The following is a 17,808-nucleotide window of genomic DNA, read 5'->3' as shown; positions in this document are numbered from 1 at the left end:
GGGGGGGGCGGAGAGGGTCAGGGCATCATACGGACTCTGATTCCGGATCTAGGGTTCCAGAGCCAGGGCACGGGGTGCAGATGGGGCAGCTACACTCACCCGCAGGCCCCAGGACCCAGGAAAGAGGACAGGAGGTAATTAAGGTCTAGGTGAAATCAACCTATAGAGCCGCCCCCTTTTAGAGACGCGCTCTCCACCCGGCCATCAGATAGGCTCCCCTCCGGCCTGACGAGGGTCTTCAGCCTCCTCCTTCACAGCCCCAACCCTCGCCCCCGGCCCTCGCGGTCCCTCCTCCGGGCCCCCGGCTCCTCCGCCCCCGGAGGCCGGACTCTGCCCCCGCCCTGCCTTCCCCCTCCCACCGGGGGCGGTGGCCCGTGGCGGGCGCGCTCATTGGCTGCGGCGCGAGTGAGGGCCGGGGCCGGCAGCGCTGATTGGCCGGCTCGGCTCGGTGGAGCTAGGAAACCCCGCGAGTCGCTGGGGGAAGTGGGGCAGAGACTGGACGCACCCGGAGCTCAGAGCGCAGGAACCTCAAGTCGGAGCCCGGCAAATCGGAGTCTGCAGACCGGAGCCTGGGCCTGTAGGTAAGGGCCCGGCGTCGGGTCGCGTGGGGGCGGGCCCTTCCACGCGAGATGGAGTCCTTTGACCATGCACCCAGGGAGCAAAAACGGGGCGTCTTTCCCAGAATCGGGGCCCTCATCCTCTCGAGACGCGGGTCCCCTCCCCCAAAAAGAGAGGGTCTCTCACCTCCCAGAGAGCAAAACAGCCTCCTTTTCCCATCAGAAATGGGCTCTTCCTCCTAGCCCCGGGCTCTGGAGATGGGATCTCCCCTCCCTAACTTACCCATTGGGATGGAATGTACCCTCCCAAAGTGGGGTCTAACCTCCGCAGGTATCTAGCCCCCCCCCCCGATCTCTTCGGAGACGGATGCACCTTCCGCCTCCCTCAGAAACTAAGTTTGGATCTCTTCTCCCACCCTCGCTTCAGAATGATGAGGGTCTTAGTTGTAGATAGGTCATTCTCTCTCCAGGGAAAATGAAGGCCCCCAGATGTCCTGGGAAATAAGCCCCTCCTTAAGGCAGGGAAGTCTCGGGGCAGAGACTCACCATGTCACCCTCAAACCCAATAGGGACCTCCTTGCGTACCCCACCTCAGCACCTGGACTCTAGGATTTGCCTTCAGATATGGATGATTCCCTCCCCCTCCCCCACCCCACCAAGACCCTCTTTCCACCCCTTACAGAGAAATGGTTGCCTCAGACACCACCACAGTAAAGCATTTGGGGGAAGGTACCCTCTTCCTCCAACAGATGTGAGGCAAGGGCTTTCATACTCAGCAATAGGACTGGGGTCTGGCCACCCATCTGAACCAAGTCGCCCACCTCACTCTGCCTCTCTCTAACCCTTTCAAGCCAACAGCCTCTCACTAACACCCTACACCCACTCTCCCCGCCTCTCCCAAATCCCATCCTTCCCCGACTGTACTCCCACACCTCACTGCTCCACCTAATCCCATCCCACCTTTCCTCTCCCACCCTGGCCAGAGATGAGACCAGATGAGGTTTAATAAGAATAAAGCCCTTAAAGCCAGGATCCTGAGCCTAGGGACAGGCCCTTCTACTGCCCTCTGAACTCTGACAGCAGAGATGGCCTCTGAGGCAGCAGGACCACCAGGGACACCCCCCATCCCCCACACAAAGGGCTGGTGTTCAGGATGTTCTCCCCTGAGGCAGCCCAACCTCTCCCCTGGAGAAGGGAGTGTCAGATGCAGAGAGGAGGGCCCCAACTTGCTCCCTGGGGCTGTCCCCTTACCTCCAGCTCCTGTGGGCACTGCTCAGTGGAATTCCCTGAGCACTTGGCCAGAGAAGGTAGATGCTGCAGGAACCATCCATTGGGCTGGAGACAGCGTTGGCTTTGCTGGGCTAAGGGTCAGGATGTTGGTGACTTGAGGAGGCCTGGGAACAGCTCTTCCCTGGCAGGCAAGGGTGGAGGACAGGAAAGAGAAAGGCAAGGAGCTTTGCCTTGCTTTTTAGAGCTGCACCCGGGGCATGGGGTATGGAGAAATGTGTGTCCTGGATGCCCAAAGAGATGAGCCCCAGGGAGAGGTAAGTCGGGAGTTCTAGGCTTCTAGATTAAAGATCCTGCCCCTTCATTTGACAGTTGAGCAAACAGAGACACAAGGAGGGGAAGACACTTGCTCAAGGTCATCCAGCTAGTGGGTGGCAAACCTGGTCACAGTCTCTGCAGGGATTATGGGGTGCTTGCATCTGGGACAGGAGCTCCAGTGCTCACATTTACAGCCGGGACTGACCTCTCCACTTGCTAGCAGAGGTGCAGAGGCCCTGAGAATGTAATGCAGCTAGGAAGGGGCAGAGCTGAAACGCAGCACTGCACCCGCCCCCCCAAACAGGCCAACAGGCCACGTTGTGGAATCCACTCCTGGGGGGCCACACTTAACCACTCACCCCATGGGAGCTTTTTGCTGTGCCTACCACCACACTGACACTTGCCAAAAACCAAATCAGTCAAGGATGGCAAACGAGATGGGGTGCAATGTACTGGTGCCCGAGACCGCCGCAGGAGCCTCAGTTGCATAGCTGGGTTTGCTCCAGGAACTTTGGACAGGCCCCTTCCCTCCTGTCTCTCCAGCAATCTCGTATCCCTGCTTAGAGCATGGCTTCTGTTCCTGAGGCACTGAATGGGGCCAGAGCTGAAACTAGCTGCAGGGCTCCAGAACCATCCAGTGGGACAACAGCGACCAGGTCCCTGCAGATGGGAGGATCTTGAGGCGGGGGCTCCCCCCCGCCTCCAGCTAAAGGGTTGGCTGTCATGTTCCGATTTAGAGCAGGGAGCCAAGTCCAAGCTGCCAAGGCAAAAGTTCCAGAGCATGAGGGGGAACTGGAGTGCATAGAGGTCAAGAGATCAGTCCCTGGACCCCTCTTATCTGGGTCTAGAGCCCAGATCTGCTACTTGCTGTGTGATCTTGAGGAGTTTATTAACCTTATCCACATAAAACGAGTTAATCCTCGTAAAGTGCTTAGCTATTACAACCAATGGGTGGAAGCAATGATTGTGATTTCAAGTGCAAAGTCATAAAACCTTTGTGCTTTTAGGACCACAGACCGTAAAGTCAGATGGAGCCAAGAGTGAATGGCTGGGGGGGTTTGGGCAGGTCATTCCCTCTCTGAGGCTCACTTCCCTCATCTTTGAATGAGGTTCGTTGCATCAGATAAGAGACAGCCGCAGAGCAGGCCTTCTATCCTCGGCAGTGTTGACATTGGGGGCGGAATAATTTTCTGTCTCGGGGGCCGTCCTGTGCACTGAGGGTGTTTAGCTCTGTTCTGGCCCTTCTCCCTACTAGATGCCAGTACAGGCCTCTCTAGTTATGCCAACTAAACTGTCTCCAAGCATTGGCAGACGTCCCCTGGGGGGCAGAATGACACCTACCCCTCCCACTGAGAACTGCTGGCCTAACGCACATGTCTTGCACATCCTTGATCCTTCTTCTCCTTCCTCGGGCTCCTTGTTCTGCCTTCTGCATGATGGAGGGGGTGGTGTCCAGCCGCTGAGCCTCTCAGTGTTAACAATGATCTCAATCCTTCACATAAAACAGGACTTTGCCACCTCCAGAGCACCTTCATGTGCATTGATCTGGGCCTCCCATTTTACAGATGAGCAAACTAAGGCTCGCAGAGGTTAAATGGCTTGCCTTCCCCTTCCCTGCTAGAGGTCAAACAAATGTTCATGCCAGCAACAGTTTCAGAAATAACCTGGTTCTGGAGCCTTCTTCAGAAGGTCATCTGGCCGTCTCTTCCAGAACTCACACTGCCCTCCCACCTCTAGGACTCTCCTCTAGCTGTGTTCACTCGTGCATGCAGCTCAGCGAACACAGGAATGTCTGCGGCAGAACTTTGCAGCACCAGCACGGGGAGGGGCTACATCACATGTGTTCACACAGGGAAATGAGCAGTCTTTTTAGAAAAATGAGGGAGAGGTACATTCCTGACCTGGAAAGTTCCCCGAGATATTTAGTGAAAACAATAAAGTAGCAGAATTAATATATATAGTATATTTAAAAAAAGATATATGTGAATGCATATGGGAATGATTAGCTAGGCAAGCAAGGGGCATGAAAGGGACCTATGTATATATAAGAATATATTCATGGTAGGGGTACCTGGATGGCTCAGTCGGTTAAGCATCTGCCATCAGCTCTGGTCATGATCCCAGGGTCCTGGGATCAAGCCCCGCATCAGGCTCCCTGTTCCTCCCTCTCCTCCCTGCTCATGCTTTTGTGCGTGCGCGCGCTCTCTCTCTCTCTCAAATAAATAAATAAAATCTTCCAAAAAATAGAATATATTCATGGGGGAAGAAGAGGAGGAGGAATCCTCTAGCCAGCTTCCTGTGCATTACAGATGAGCAAAGCACAGCACACACAGGTTGACAGACTTGCTCTGGGTCACCCTGCCGAGAGGTACAGCCATGGGACTCCAGCCCACAAGAGGAGCCCTGCCGCTGTCTCCAGTGTCAGCGTGCTGGGTGCAGGCGAGGTCTGAGGACCGCACACTCCTGCCTGGACCCGTCCCTCTCTCTGGGGAAATGCACATGCCAGCAATTCTGGTGGCTGAGACTTGGGCCTCTGCATTTGTGAGAGTTTGGGAGCCATGAGAGAGGAATCTGAGGCTTCCCCGCCCCAGGCTGAACTTCTGCCCTGGCTTTGGGGAACTCCTTAAGCATTCCAATGGGCTCTGGGGTCAGAGTGCCTACAGCTGAACTGGGCTCCTACCAGCGTGCTGGCCTCATGCCGTGACCACTCTACCTCTCAGCATCTCATTTCCCTGTCTTTGGAAAGGGGTTAATAGTAGAAAGCAAAAAGAGTAGTGGGAAGAGGGGCAGTAATAGGACCTGCTCATTACTGAGCAGGATTACTGAGAGGATTAACCAAAAACTGTTCCAACACCTGGCCTTCTCTGCTTCTATGAACACGTACATACAAGTTTTGGTTTAAAGACAATTTTGGTTTCTGTTCTTTTGGCGATATGCCCAGGCGTGAACCACTCAGGTCACATGATCAGTCACATGGTAATTCTTTGTTTAACCTTTTGAGGAACTGCCAAATGACACCATTGTACATTCCCACCAGCAAGGAACGTGTGAAGGTTCCAATTTTCCACATCCTTACCAATGCTTGTTATTTTCCAATTATCATTATTTTTACTATTACCACCATTCCAGCAGGTGTGAAGTGGTATCTCATTGTGTTTTTGATTTGCAGTTCCCTAGTGACTAGTATTGTTGAGCATCTTCTCGTGTGCTTGTTGGCCATTTGTATATTTTCTTTGGAGAAACATCTATATAAGTCCCTTGCTCATTTTTCAGTTGGGTTGTCTTTTCGTGATTGAGGTTTTGGGTTTTTTTAAATTCTATTTATTTATTTATTTAGAGAGAGATAGCGCAAGTTGGGGCAGAGGGAGAAGGAGAGGATCCCAAGCAGGCTCCACCTTCAGTGCAGAGCCCTATCTGGGGCTCGATCCCACAACCCTGAGATCATGACCTGAGCTGAAATCAAGAGTCAGACACTCAATTGACTGAGCCGCCCAGGCTCCCCTTTTGGTTGAGTTTTAAGAGCTCTTTATATGCATGAATGTATGTTTGTGTTGCCATTTCCTCTTGCATATAAACATTTGCTCAGCTCTTGTAGGTCAGGCAATCTTGTGACCTTAGGAGATCAAGGTGACTACAATTCAGTTACTTCCCACAAGGGGCTCCCAATCTAGAGCAAAGTTTCTCAACTTCAACACTGTTAACTTTGGGGGGCTGTCCTGTGCATGTTTAACATCATCCCTGGCCCCTACCCCACTAAAGGCCAGTAGCACACTTCCCCCCATGTTGAGACAACCAAAAACGTCTCCAGACATCACCACATGTCCCATGGGGGCAAACTTGTCACTGGTAGAGAATCAGTGGTTTAGAGGCTAAGACAGATGTGTATATCTACAATTTCAGTCTTCTCTTGTGCCTAAAAGGGTTCATGGTAGACATTCAGGACATACTTGTTGGATGTTGGGTGGGTGAGTGGATGGGCGGATGGATAGATGGATGGATGCATGGACACAACCACTTTTTTGGTTGGACAAATTGATGGATGAGTGTGTGAATGGATGGATGAATAGATGAATGCCATTTTAAGGCCCAGACATATGCCTGAAATTCTACTATGGGAAAACAAAACACTGTTCGTCAACCTAGAATATTCTACCCTTTCTCTCCCCCTAGCACAGTGGTTCTCACACTTGAGCATAAGAAGCCCTGGAGGGCTTGTTAACACACAGATTGGTGGGCCCCACCACCAGACTTCAGTAGAGTCACTGGCCTGGCAGAATACTCCCAACCTGGTTTCTATCCATGTTCTTTGAGAACCCTGCACCAGAATCCTCCACCTTGCCAACCTGTCCTTTCTCAGAGGTCTATAGGCTTAACTACCAAGACCTCCCATTTAGGTAGTCACATTTATTGCCTTAGACTATTGGCAGCATGCTGGAAATCTGTCCCTTGGCCACACTGAGAATGTCTTCAAAGCTGGGACCCATTGTGTCCTAGCACCTTACTTCTGGAAATGTGATACAATGCCCAGCAGCACTGCAGCATCTGGATACTCATTCGAAATGCAGACTATTGGGGGCGCTTGGGTGGTTCAGTCGATTAGGCAACCCACTCTTGGTTTCAGCTCAGGTCCTGGCCTCGGGATTAAGGATTAATCCCCTGACCGGGGATTAAGCCCTGAGTCGGGCTCTGCACTCAGTGGGCAGTCTACTTGAGATACTCTCTCCCTCTGCCCCTCCTCCTGCTCTCTCTCAAAAAATAAATAAATCTTTAAAAAAAAAAAAAGAAAAGAAATGCAGACTGTTGGACTCTACACAGGCCTACAGAATGCAAATCTATATTTTAACAATATCTCAGGTTGGCAGTGGTGGGTGGAAGGTAGGATTCATGGTTACATTCAAGTTTGGAGACCTTGTCCTAGGACACCTGTATCACCCTCTCAACTCAGAGCTATGCCCTGCTTAGCTTTGCCAATGAATTACACTGACAGTGTTTGTTACAGTGTAAATGGTGTCTGGGCTGGAACATCATGTGGGCATTACTGGTCTTTCCTCTCTTTGCTTTATGTACTTTATCTCTTGGAATGTCTGAACTGAGGACCTGACCCATGGGAAAACAGAGGCCCAGAAGGGCAGTGCCTTGCTCAAGGGCGCAAGGTGACCATGAAGCAGAACGGAGATTGCCATCCATTCCCTCAAGGGAGCAGGACCCAGAGGGGTTGAAGTGCCGCTGTGGTGACGCATGACAGCATGGCGTGGGAGGGTGGTATTCGGATGCTGCTGGGCTTGCTCTTGCAAAGCGGAGAAAAGGGAGATTACTTAAAAGTAGTCCAAGCGGGGTACCTGGGTGGCTTAGTCAGTTAAGCTTCTGCCTTTGGCTCAGGTCATGATCTTGGGGTCCTGGGATTGAGCCCCATGGGCCCCCTGCTCAGCAGGGAGTCCGCTTCTCCCTCTGCCTCTGTCCCTCCCCCTGCTTGTGCACTCTTTCTCTCTCAGATAAATAGAATCTTTAAAAAAAAAAAAAAAAAGGAGGGCAGGAACAAGAAGTTGAGTGGTATGGTTTCATTTTTTCAACAAGTATTTATTGGATACTCAGCAGATGCCAGACACTGGCATTGTGTAGAGTATTGAGCGAGGGGAACAGGGTCTTGCCCTTAGTGGCTTCTGTCTAGGTGAGCAGTCTCATCACCCAACATTCGTTCATTCATTAATGTGTCTGCTTGTTGCACAACTTCCGTGTGTCCTGTAGAGTACTAGGTGTGTGTGTGCGTGACGTGAGATAGAGACTCAGCTGCTACGCCAGAGGATCTTCTAGGCAAGCTGTGGGGAGATAGACCAGAACAGCTGCCATTCAGCGAGATGCATCCCGGGGAGGCTGGGAGTACATAGAGGTTGGAAGTCAGAGAAACCCTGGGGATGCTGGGGAAGAAATTGCAGGAGGAAAAGGCAGGAAAGATGTTCTTGACAGAGAGAACTTGAACGGAGGCTCAGAGACTTCACAGAAAACTGTTAAAAGAAAATCTTTGGGGGCACCTAGGTTGCTCAATCAGTTAAGCGTCTTGTCTGCCTTCGGCTCGGGTCATGATCCCAGGGTCCTGAGATCGAGCCCCAAGTCAGGCTCTCTGCTCAGTGGGGAGCCTGTTTCTCCCTCTCCCTTTGCCTGCTGCTCCTGCTGCTTGTGCTCTCTCTCTCTCTGTCAAATAAATAAAATCTTAAAAAAAAAAAAAAAGGAGAAGAAAAAAAATCTTTAGATAAAAAAAGGGTAATATCATGATTCCCCTGCAGACACAAAACAGACACTTGTTTAAGATTGTATTAAGCTTACTCAATGAGGGGACTGGGCAGATGTTAGAACCAGTTCAAAGGCGAAGTCAACTAAAGCACAATTATGTATGGAGAAAAGGAATGTTGAAATGAATTGCAAATGGAAGGGGGAAATGATTGGACAAGACAGAATTTGCTTGTCTATCAGTTTCCTACAACTTACAAAGGATTGGAAAAAACAGCTCAAAGATAATGAACAGGGCTAGAATCAGATAACTGGAAAGTTTGTATTGTATGCAGATAATGCATAATATTCCATTGAGACACAGTTTTTTCTCCCCTATGAAACCAATGTTCAGAGGATGGTGCAGGCCTTCAGTGGAGCATAGGGTGGGTGAATGAAGAGAGGGTAAGCTTCAGGAGGGCCAGATATGGACATCCAGGTGACCGATGATAATGTGTGGACTTGACGCAGAGACCAATAGGGATCCATGGAAGGGTTTTAAGCAAGGAGGTGACCTGATTTGATTAGCACTGGAGAAAGATCCTTCTAGAAGCTGGGGGAAGAGCAGACTCCACCTATAGGTGGATCAGAGAAGCCTGATAAAAGATGAGATGACAGGGACATCACCTAGTAAGGCTCGGCAAATTTCTTCTGTAAAGGGGCAGATAGTAAATACTTGAGCCTTTGCGGGCCATATGGTTAAGAATCACAACTATTCACCTGTACCACGACAGCCGCCAGAGACAATAATGAATGGGCAAGTCTCTGTTCTAATAGAACTTTATTTACATAAATAGGCCAGTGGACCGGATGTCTTCTCCCACCCCAGCCCTCCACCACTGTTTGTCCACTTCTGACCTAGAGTGGTGGTAGAATGGCTAGAGCTGTCCATGGTTTTGACAGGCCTACTGTATTCCCTCCTCCATCCAGATCTCTAGAACCCATTGGCAGCTCTACTGGGGGGAGCCTAGGGATACCTCCCATCTGCCTTTGAGCACAAGTTCCTTGAGGGAACCAGACAACCCTTGGAGCAGATCCCTGGACTTTCAGCAAAAGCTTTTAGGATCTCAAAACTCCTCTGGGGACCAGGTTGGCCGAACAGCCTCTTACAAGCGGCCAAAAGAGCAAGCCACTTCGGGAGGGCTGTTCCTATGTGGGAACAGAGCCTGCCTCCCCTCTCCTTGCCCAGAGCTGTAAATAGCTCTCTGCTGGCATTGCAGGCTGAGCGCCCTTCTGGGGACAGGCTGGAAATGAGCACACCAAGGCAAGGAGCACTTGTGCAAATTACTGCCTGCATGCGGGTTTGCAAGCCTGGCATCCTGCCCCAGCCCTGAGTGCACAGTCCTCCCAGGGGCCGAAAGCAGGGCTCACAGAAGAGCAGCACACACAAGGACATGGACTTTCAGCCCTGGGGACAGGGTCCAGTAGGGCTTCAGAGCTAGGTTGTTAGAGTAACCATAAGCTAGAGGGACAAGAGGAAGCCTTCAGAAGACCCTGGACTCTGCCTACCCTAATGACAAGGACCCATAAATATTGGCCGCTCATATTTGCCCAGGATTCAGTGGGTGCTAGGGCTGTTCTAAGGGGTTTATGTATATTTGCTCATGTCCCTGGAGGAAAGACTGGTCAGATTGCAGGGGTGGGAATGAAGGCCCAGAGAGGATGGCAGGCTCGCCCCCGCTCTCAGAGTAATAACAGCATGTCCACCAAGAAACCTAGGCATACAGACTCTGAGGCCCCGGGCCGAACCCTGAGCCACACGGATGCCGCTGTGCATCATGTGCATCGTTCCCATCCCCCTACCTCCCATCTGACCTCCCTTTACTTATCATTAAACGGAAATAATAATGTCTCGTCCCTTGACCAGCTGCTGTGGCAAATGAGAAGGCAGAATTAAAAAGTCAGAAATGCTGAATAAGACCAGCAGTAGACAGAGGAAAGTCCAGAGCAGCCACCACCCACAAATAACTTGGATTATTTGTAGTCATTGATCCCTTTCGGCCGTGTGCCCCCCCTCAAGGGCCTGCTGTTTCGATGTTCCTATGGGGTCAAGGGAAAGGTCACGTGTGTTGCCGGCTGGTGGAAGGCCCCGGAGGTGGTGTCTTCTGGACCTGTTTCCTTATCTGTAAAATGGCAACAAGGATACCACGTCTTGGAACAACATATTGGTGATTACCGGGTAGGATGGTCAGGGCAAACGTGGTTGAATGCTTTCTACCTGCCAGACACCAGTCTCTGTTTGGATCTCATTTAATGCTCTCAGTACCCAAATGGGAAGGTCCTCTTTTGTGGATGAAGGCAGAATCAGAGAGTTTTAATTAAGTCCCTTGGCAAGGTCAGAGGTAGGAAGGGCCAGAAACTGGACTTGATCTGAGACCTGCGTGGCTCCAAAACCCATCTTCAAATGTGTGACCTCCAAGGGCCAGAGAGTCAGAATCCTGCTCCTTCCCTTCCCGTGCCTTTATCCACCCAGTCTGTATGTACTTACTCTGTTTTTAAGTGATAATTTATTTTCTGAGTAGGCAGAGTAGCGCATGGTAAAATACTCAAATAGTACAACTCAGTTTACAAAAAAAAGTAAATTTCCCTCCTTTATTCGCATCTCCTGGGCCTCTTCCTTTCCCTAGAGGCGGCTCCAGTATTTTAAAAGGGGTCACTGTTTTGCACTTTGTATTTGTTTTGTTTTGTTTTGGTTTTTTAGGGGAGGCGGGGCAGAGGGAGAGAGAGAATCTTAAGTAGACTCCCCGCTGAGCACGGAGCCCAACTCAGGACTCAATCCCAGGACCCTAAGATCACAACCTGAGCTGAAATCAAGAGTTGGACGCTTAACCAACTGAGCCATCCAGGTGCCCCTCACACTTTGTTTTTTATCCTTAATATATTGCAGGGGGCTCTTCTTACCCCCTTTCATGGCTGCAGAGCCATCCGTGGTGTTGGGCACTTATTTATCCCACCAGCCCCTGCTAATGGGTTCCGGATTGATCCCAGTATCTTGCCATCCCAGAGGAGGCAGGAACGGACAGCAATGCACATAGTCATTTCACACACGTGCAAATATTTCTGGAGGATAAATTCCTAGAAGTGGAGTTGCTACATCAAAAGCTATGTGTGTAGGGTTTTTTGTTTGTTTGTTTGTTTGTTTCACATCCTTTCTGGAAACCTCTTTCTTTTTCTTTTTTTTGACAGAAAGAGACAGTGAGAGAGGGAACACAAGCAGGGGGAGTGGGAGAGGGAGAAGCAAGCCCCTGCAGAGCAGGGAGCCCGATGTGGGGCTCGATCCCAGGACCTTGGGATCATGACCTGAGCCGAAGGCAGACGCTCACCCGACTAAGCCACCCAGGCGCCCCTGGAAACCTTTTTCTTATTAAATATAGCATGCATATGGAAACGTACACAAAACAAAAAAGAACAATTCAGTCTTTTTTCACGGAGCTAGCGGTCCCGTAACTGCAACCAAGTCAGCAAGTAGACCGCCCACTGGGAGCCGAAAACAACAGACTCCTCGTGCCCTTCGTAACCGTGATCCCAGCCCCACAGAAGCCCTTCCATTCTCTCCCAGAGCCCGTCCTTGCTCTTGTGTAGGGCTCTTGCACTTGTACTACCTGAGGATGCATCCTTCATGACAGATTAGTTTTGTCTGTTTTTTTCCATTATGTTCCGTTGTGTCTAGCTTCTGCATGCCCTGACATCTGAGATTTATCCATGCTGTGCCCCATAGCTTTGTCCATTTGTTTTCGTTGTTGGCCAGTAATCCAGTGTGTGCATGGGCCATCATTTTCTTTACCCCACTGCTGGGGGACATTTGCATTGTTTGCAGTTTGAGGTCTGTCTTCGTCTGCCCAGGCACCATAACAAAATACCATAGACTAGCGGGGCTTGAATAATAGAAATGCATTTCTCACAGTTCCAGAAGCTAAAGGTCTGAGATCCGGGTGCCAGCACCTTCAAGTTCCGGCGAAGGCTCTCGTCTGGGTTTGCACATGGTCGCCTTCCCGCTGTGTACCCACATGGCACTCTGGTGTCTCTTCTTCTTATGAGTACACTTATCCTACCATGAGAGCTCCACTCTTACCACCTCATCTCAACCTGCCTATCTCCCAAAAGTCCCATCTCCAAATACCATCACACTGAGGGTTGGGGCTTCGACGTATGAAGGAGGAAACACAATGCAGTCCATAGCAAGGCTGTTACACATAGTGCTGCCATGAGCACAAAGTGGCTGCCCGATTCAGGCTCCACCTGCCATTGTATGAGACTTCCAGTTGCTGCATATCCCGTCCAGCTCCAGTACCTTGACTTACTATTGTATTTTGTAATTTTAGCCATTCTGGTGGGTGTGTAGTGGTTTTTAAAATTTCCCTACTTACTGAATTTGATCATCCCTTCTATCTGTTTCTTGGTGGTTTGGATTTGCTCTTTTATGAAGTACCTGTTCAGATCCCTTGTCCTTGTTTCTTTTAAATTGTCTGTTTTTTTTTTCTAACTGCTTTGTAGGTGTCTTTGTCACGCTTGATAATGATCCCTTTGGCAGTTGTATGTTTTGCAAATAGCTCCTACCCTGCGGTGTGATTCTCATTTTCCTGGTGACTTTTGGTGATTGGAATTTTTAATTTTTGTATAGCTCACATTATTAATCTTTTCTTTTATAGTTAATGCTTTTTGTGTCCTTTTTCAGTAACCCAAGGTCACCTACAGTGCCCCCTCCTAAAAGCTTCCATGCTTTACCTTTTGGATCCATGTCTACTACCGTCTGGGGTTGATCTTTATGTACCGTGTTAAGGAGGATCATGAGAAATTTTTCTTTCTGTAGGGATAATCTAAATGATCCAATGTCACTGCCACTTTGTCATAGGTCTCTTCCTCGGTTCTCTGTTCTGTTGCGTTGGTGTTTGTCTTTGCCCGCACACCATGTCATCTTAACCATGGTAGCCTTGGAGTATGATAGAACGTGCCAGGTTGCCCTCTAAAGAGACTGCTACTAACAATTTAACAAAAATGTACTGAGGGCCCAGTGTGGTCCCAGACAGTGTAATGTTGGGGATATGATTTTAAGTATAAATGCAGCATAAAGAGTTCTGCTGTCTTGTAAGCAGCCAGAGAGGACCCAAACAGCTATGGAAATAGAGATGCCATGACAGTGTGGTGGTGCCCACAGAAGGGAGAGGCCTGTGGGTCTTAGAGTATATGAAGAGGGGGATTTGATCTAGAGGGAGAGGGTCAGGGAAGGCTTCCTGGAAGAGGTGTGTCATGAGTTGTATAGGAATTAAGGAATGAGAAGCAAGGGAAAAGCATCTGGGGTAGTGGGAATAGCATCTGCAAGGGCTCTGAGGCAGAAGCCTACATGAGACAGATACCAGATCAAAATGGGAGAACACGGAGGGAGGGAAACGTGGAAATTAGATCGGTGAGCAGGGCTGGACCTCCAGGCCTTTGAACCGTGTTCATGGGCTGGTTTTTGTACCATCATTAACACTTATCCTGAGCAGGGTACCTGGGTGGCTCAGTCGGTTAAGTGGCTGCCTTTGGCTCAGGTCATGAGCCCAGGGTTCTGGGATTGAGTCCCACATCAGGCTCCCTGCTCAGCAGGGAATCTGCTTCTCCCTCTCCGTCTCCCCCTGCTTGTTCTCTCTCCGTCAAATGAATAAATAAAATCTTCAAAAAAGAAAAACAATTATCCTAAGCAAATAACAGGAGTCGCCTTGAATCTTCCAGATTAAGAGCAGTCCTGAGAGCCCTTTCAGCACACCTAGGGTTGCTTCTTTGCAGGAGAAAATGTGCAGCAACCTCTGGAGTGACACCTCTGTTCGTTTAGCCTCATCCTGCAGCATCTGGCGCCGAGCACCTGGGTTTTGCCAGCCGCGGAAGGGATAGCTCCTCCTCCACGCAGGTCTGCCTGGCACAGCCTTCTGCCCCCAGCCTGGCAACCATGTCTTGCCTGCTGGGCCCTCCTGGGACGGGCCTGGAGCCAGACATCATGCCGCGGGCTGGAACTGTTCCTCTCGCTCTTCATCATCATCCCTACTCATCACCCTGGGGAGGTGCTGGTATCCTCACTCCATGGATGAGAAAACGGAAGCTCAAAGAGCCTAAGTCACTTGCCTAAGACCACACAGCTTCCAAGGGACAGACACGATAGTTTCCAGCTCTCGACAAATTTAATTTCTAAACTTGAGTGGTATTTTTTTTAAAGATTTTATTTATTTATTTGACAGAGAGAAGGGGATCACAAGTAGCCAGAGCAGCAGGCAGAGGGAGAGGGAGAAGCAGGCTCCCTGCTGAGCAGAGAGCCCGATGCAGGGCTCGATCCCAGGATCCTGGGATCATGACCTGAGCTAAAGGCAGACGCTTAACTGACTGAGCCACCCAGGCGCCCCAGTACTGTTTTTTTCTTTTCAAAATAAGGAGTGGGTCAGACTGTTGAAGAACTTCTCCGGCATCCTTAGAGCCCTGTTCTGAGTCATGATTCCAAAATGTCCCCAGATCCATACCCTAAGCTGCACGGAGGAGTATCTAGGCCTAAGACCCCCGATCCTGCTCTTGGCACTGCCGTTTTAATTCAGTTCTTTCTAAGTGGGGTAATTGAGAAGGTTTTAATCAAGATGTATGTCTGCTGGGTTTTTACAGAATTGGGAGGTGGGGAAGAGATCTATATACACCAGTGCTCAAAATCTCATTAAAATGGGTCCATCCCTGTTTCGGGATGACAGATCCAGACGCGGCCGACAAGATTGCTGTTGTTTTCATGAATCCAGGCATCTGTTGTATTCCTTGCGAGTTTTCAAGGCAGGAATTTGTTGGCAAGAGAACAAATCAGCCGGGAGCTCCAGGGAGGTTTCAGAGCCTGGAGAGATGGTACAGTCTGGGAATAAGGTTTGGCATTCCCCTCTACGGTGGGATAGATCAAGGGGTAAAAATCCAGCAGAATACAGATTTCTGCGTGTCCCTTACCTCTGCCGGACTGTGCTTCTTGTGTCAGCGCATGCTCAGTGGCCTGAGCATCTAGGCTGTGCTTGGCGGTCTGTGTGCTTGCTGCGAGCACCGTCTTGGGAACCCCCTCACAACCCCGTGACATGATTTCAGACCCATTTTACAGAGGAAGGGCCATGACCAAACTTGCCCCTGCTCCCCAGAAACCAAGCTCAGGAGCTGGAGTTTGAACTGCTCTGTGGGTCCCTTGGAAGGGATGACCTGCCATTGTTCCTTAAGAGGAGGAGATTTCCACCAGGGCAACTGTGCCCTGCCCCTCCTCCCACGCTAGAGGACATTTGTCAAGGCCTGGAGACACTTTGGGATGTCACAGCCTGCAGGGGGTTGGGGGGAGGCGGCAACATTGGCACCCAGTGAGCAGAAGCTAGGGCTGTCGCTAACCATCCTGTGGGGCACAGGGCAGCCCCTACCATACAGAAGGACCTGGCCCACAAAATCCATAGTGCTGAGGTGGAGAGACCCTGCTTAAAAGCACACCTTTTCCGGAGGGGAAGAATGAAGGGGAGTACATCGGAGGGGGAGACAAACCATGAGAGACTATGGACTCTGAAAAACAAACTGAGGGTTCTAGAGGGGAGGGGGTAGGGGGATGGGTTAGCCTGGTGATGGGTATTAAAGAGGGCACATTCTGCGTAGAGCACTGGGTGTTATGCCCAAACAATGAATCATGGAACACTACATCAAAAACTAATGATGTAATGTATGGGGATTAACATAACAATAAAAAAATTTTTTAAAAAAGCACACCTTTTCCATACCCTTTCTAGAGTTTTCAGAGGCCTTTTGCATTGGAGAGCACATCTCTCTCTATGCCGCCTTGTTCCTGGTGATTGGTTCTCAGGGGGTTTCTGGGGTTTCTCCCACTAGGATGGGAGCTCTGTGTTGGAGTCAGTAGAATGCTTAAGATAACATCGGTAAGGAGGGGGCTGCTGAACCCGGCGTCGATTTTGCAACTCACCACTCCAGATCCTGCATTCCAGGCTGCTTCTAATAGTGCAAATTCGCCCCTGGGTTGATTGGGGAAGTGGAGAAAAATCCCCTGCAGGGGCCTGAGGCCCTGAGCACCTGCCATACCATATTCTTTCCCTTCTTCTGGGAATGAGGAATGTTCATAAACTCAGGCCATGCTGCTCAGCGCGGTGTGCCAAAGGTCACTGTGTTCGTCCAGGGGAGCTGTCTGCACGTTTATCTCAAGGGAAGGAGCAAGTGTGCAAGCCTCTCCTTGCCCTTCGTGTAGGGGTTCCACTGCCCTGTGCAACTGGATAAACACTTTCCCCAGTGTAGTTGGGGAGAGATTCGCTTGGCTAAGAACTTTGAAGGAGCCAAAGGTATGTCGTAGGAGGTAGTAGATGGTAACCGAATTTTCCTGGACTGGTAATCTTTAACCTGGAGAAGGTTATGAAATGAGGCATGGTCCCCTTCCAGGCGCTGGGGTTGCTGGGAAAGTCCTGCCAGGGCTTAGCTGGGGGACTTCAGGGACCCCCTCTGCATCCTGTCACTGGCGTGAATGAACAGAGCCAGCTGCAGGGCTCAGGGACATCCACACACGAAGCTCACTGCCCTTGCTGTCAGGGCTCGGTATGGGGGTGATGTGGGGGCAGCACACAGCTCTGATTTTCACAGGGAACAAAAGGGCAAATGAAACCCTTTGACTAGCCTCTGTTCTGAGCACTTTATAGGTATTATTAACCCCCAAGGTACGTCCTGTTCTCATCAACATCTTACAAACGAGGAAACAGGCACAGAGGGTCTAAGTAACTTAGCCAAGATTATATGTGGTTGAAATTTTGAAATTCCCATCTTCAGTGATAGAGTTCAAGGACAGTCTGTCCCAGAGAGGCAGCCTTTTGTTGCTTAGGGCAGGTCCCCCATCATTCATGGAGGAAGGTCCTCTGGCTGCCCCAGACCAGGGTGCCACCTCTCTTTGTTGGGGGCCCTCCTTCTCACAGGGGCTTACCACTCTCTTTCGTCTTTCTCCAGCACTCAACTGTGAATCCCACGAGGACACAGGCTTTATATGTCCTTTCCATGTCCCCAGCATCATCCCAGGAGCTGGCATAAAATGAACACGTGGCCGGTGTTTGTTGAATGAATACACGAACATGTTATTTGGATATTGGATAAACTCTTTCAGAGAAGTTCTTGACAGGGTTCCGTGTACATTTTGGTCCCAAATTTGCTTGGAGGGATTTCTTTTGTTTTCATCTTGCTCATCTTTTTCCAGTAAGCTTATTGTTTTGAGATCCTTGTAGATTCACGCGTAGTTGTAAGAAATAATACAGGCAGATTCCGTGTGCTCTGCAGTTTCCCCCAATGGTAACATCTTGCTAATCTGTAGTCCCAACCAGAAACTCGGCGTGGATGCCATCCATCCATGGGTTCCGTTCCCCAGCTCAGCCTTAAAACCTTGAGCTCCTCGGTTAACCTCTCTGCACCTCAACTGGGTAGATGGGGG

At 50.2% G+C, this 17,808-nt stretch overlaps 1 protein-coding gene across 3 annotated transcripts in view; it reads left to right on the top strand.

Moving 5' to 3' along the window:
* Positions 1 to 457: 457 nt before the first annotated feature.
* The window catches only part of ABAT (4-aminobutyrate aminotransferase), an 83,170-nt gene continuing 65,819 nt past the window's right edge, over positions 458 to 17,808 (top strand). For 2 of the 3 annotated variants that reach the window (XM_025860224.2, XM_025860222.2), the window contains exon 1: positions 458 to 581. The gene's annotated coding sequence lies outside the window, so the exon portion shown is untranslated. The remainder of the gene's footprint in view (positions 582 to 17,808) is intronic. The other variant, XM_025860223.2, reaches the window with a different exon arrangement.

The sequence above is a fragment of the Callorhinus ursinus genome, unplaced genomic scaffold, assembly GCF_003265705.2.
Source record: "Callorhinus ursinus isolate GAN/ISIS: 27379988/994484 unplaced genomic scaffold, GSC_fseal_2.0 scaffold13, whole genome shotgun sequence".
NCBI lineage: Eukaryota > Metazoa > Chordata > Mammalia > Carnivora > Otariidae > Callorhinus > Callorhinus ursinus.
Note: the sequence above shows the minus strand (reverse complement) of the source record. Positions and strands in the feature narration are given on the sequence as shown.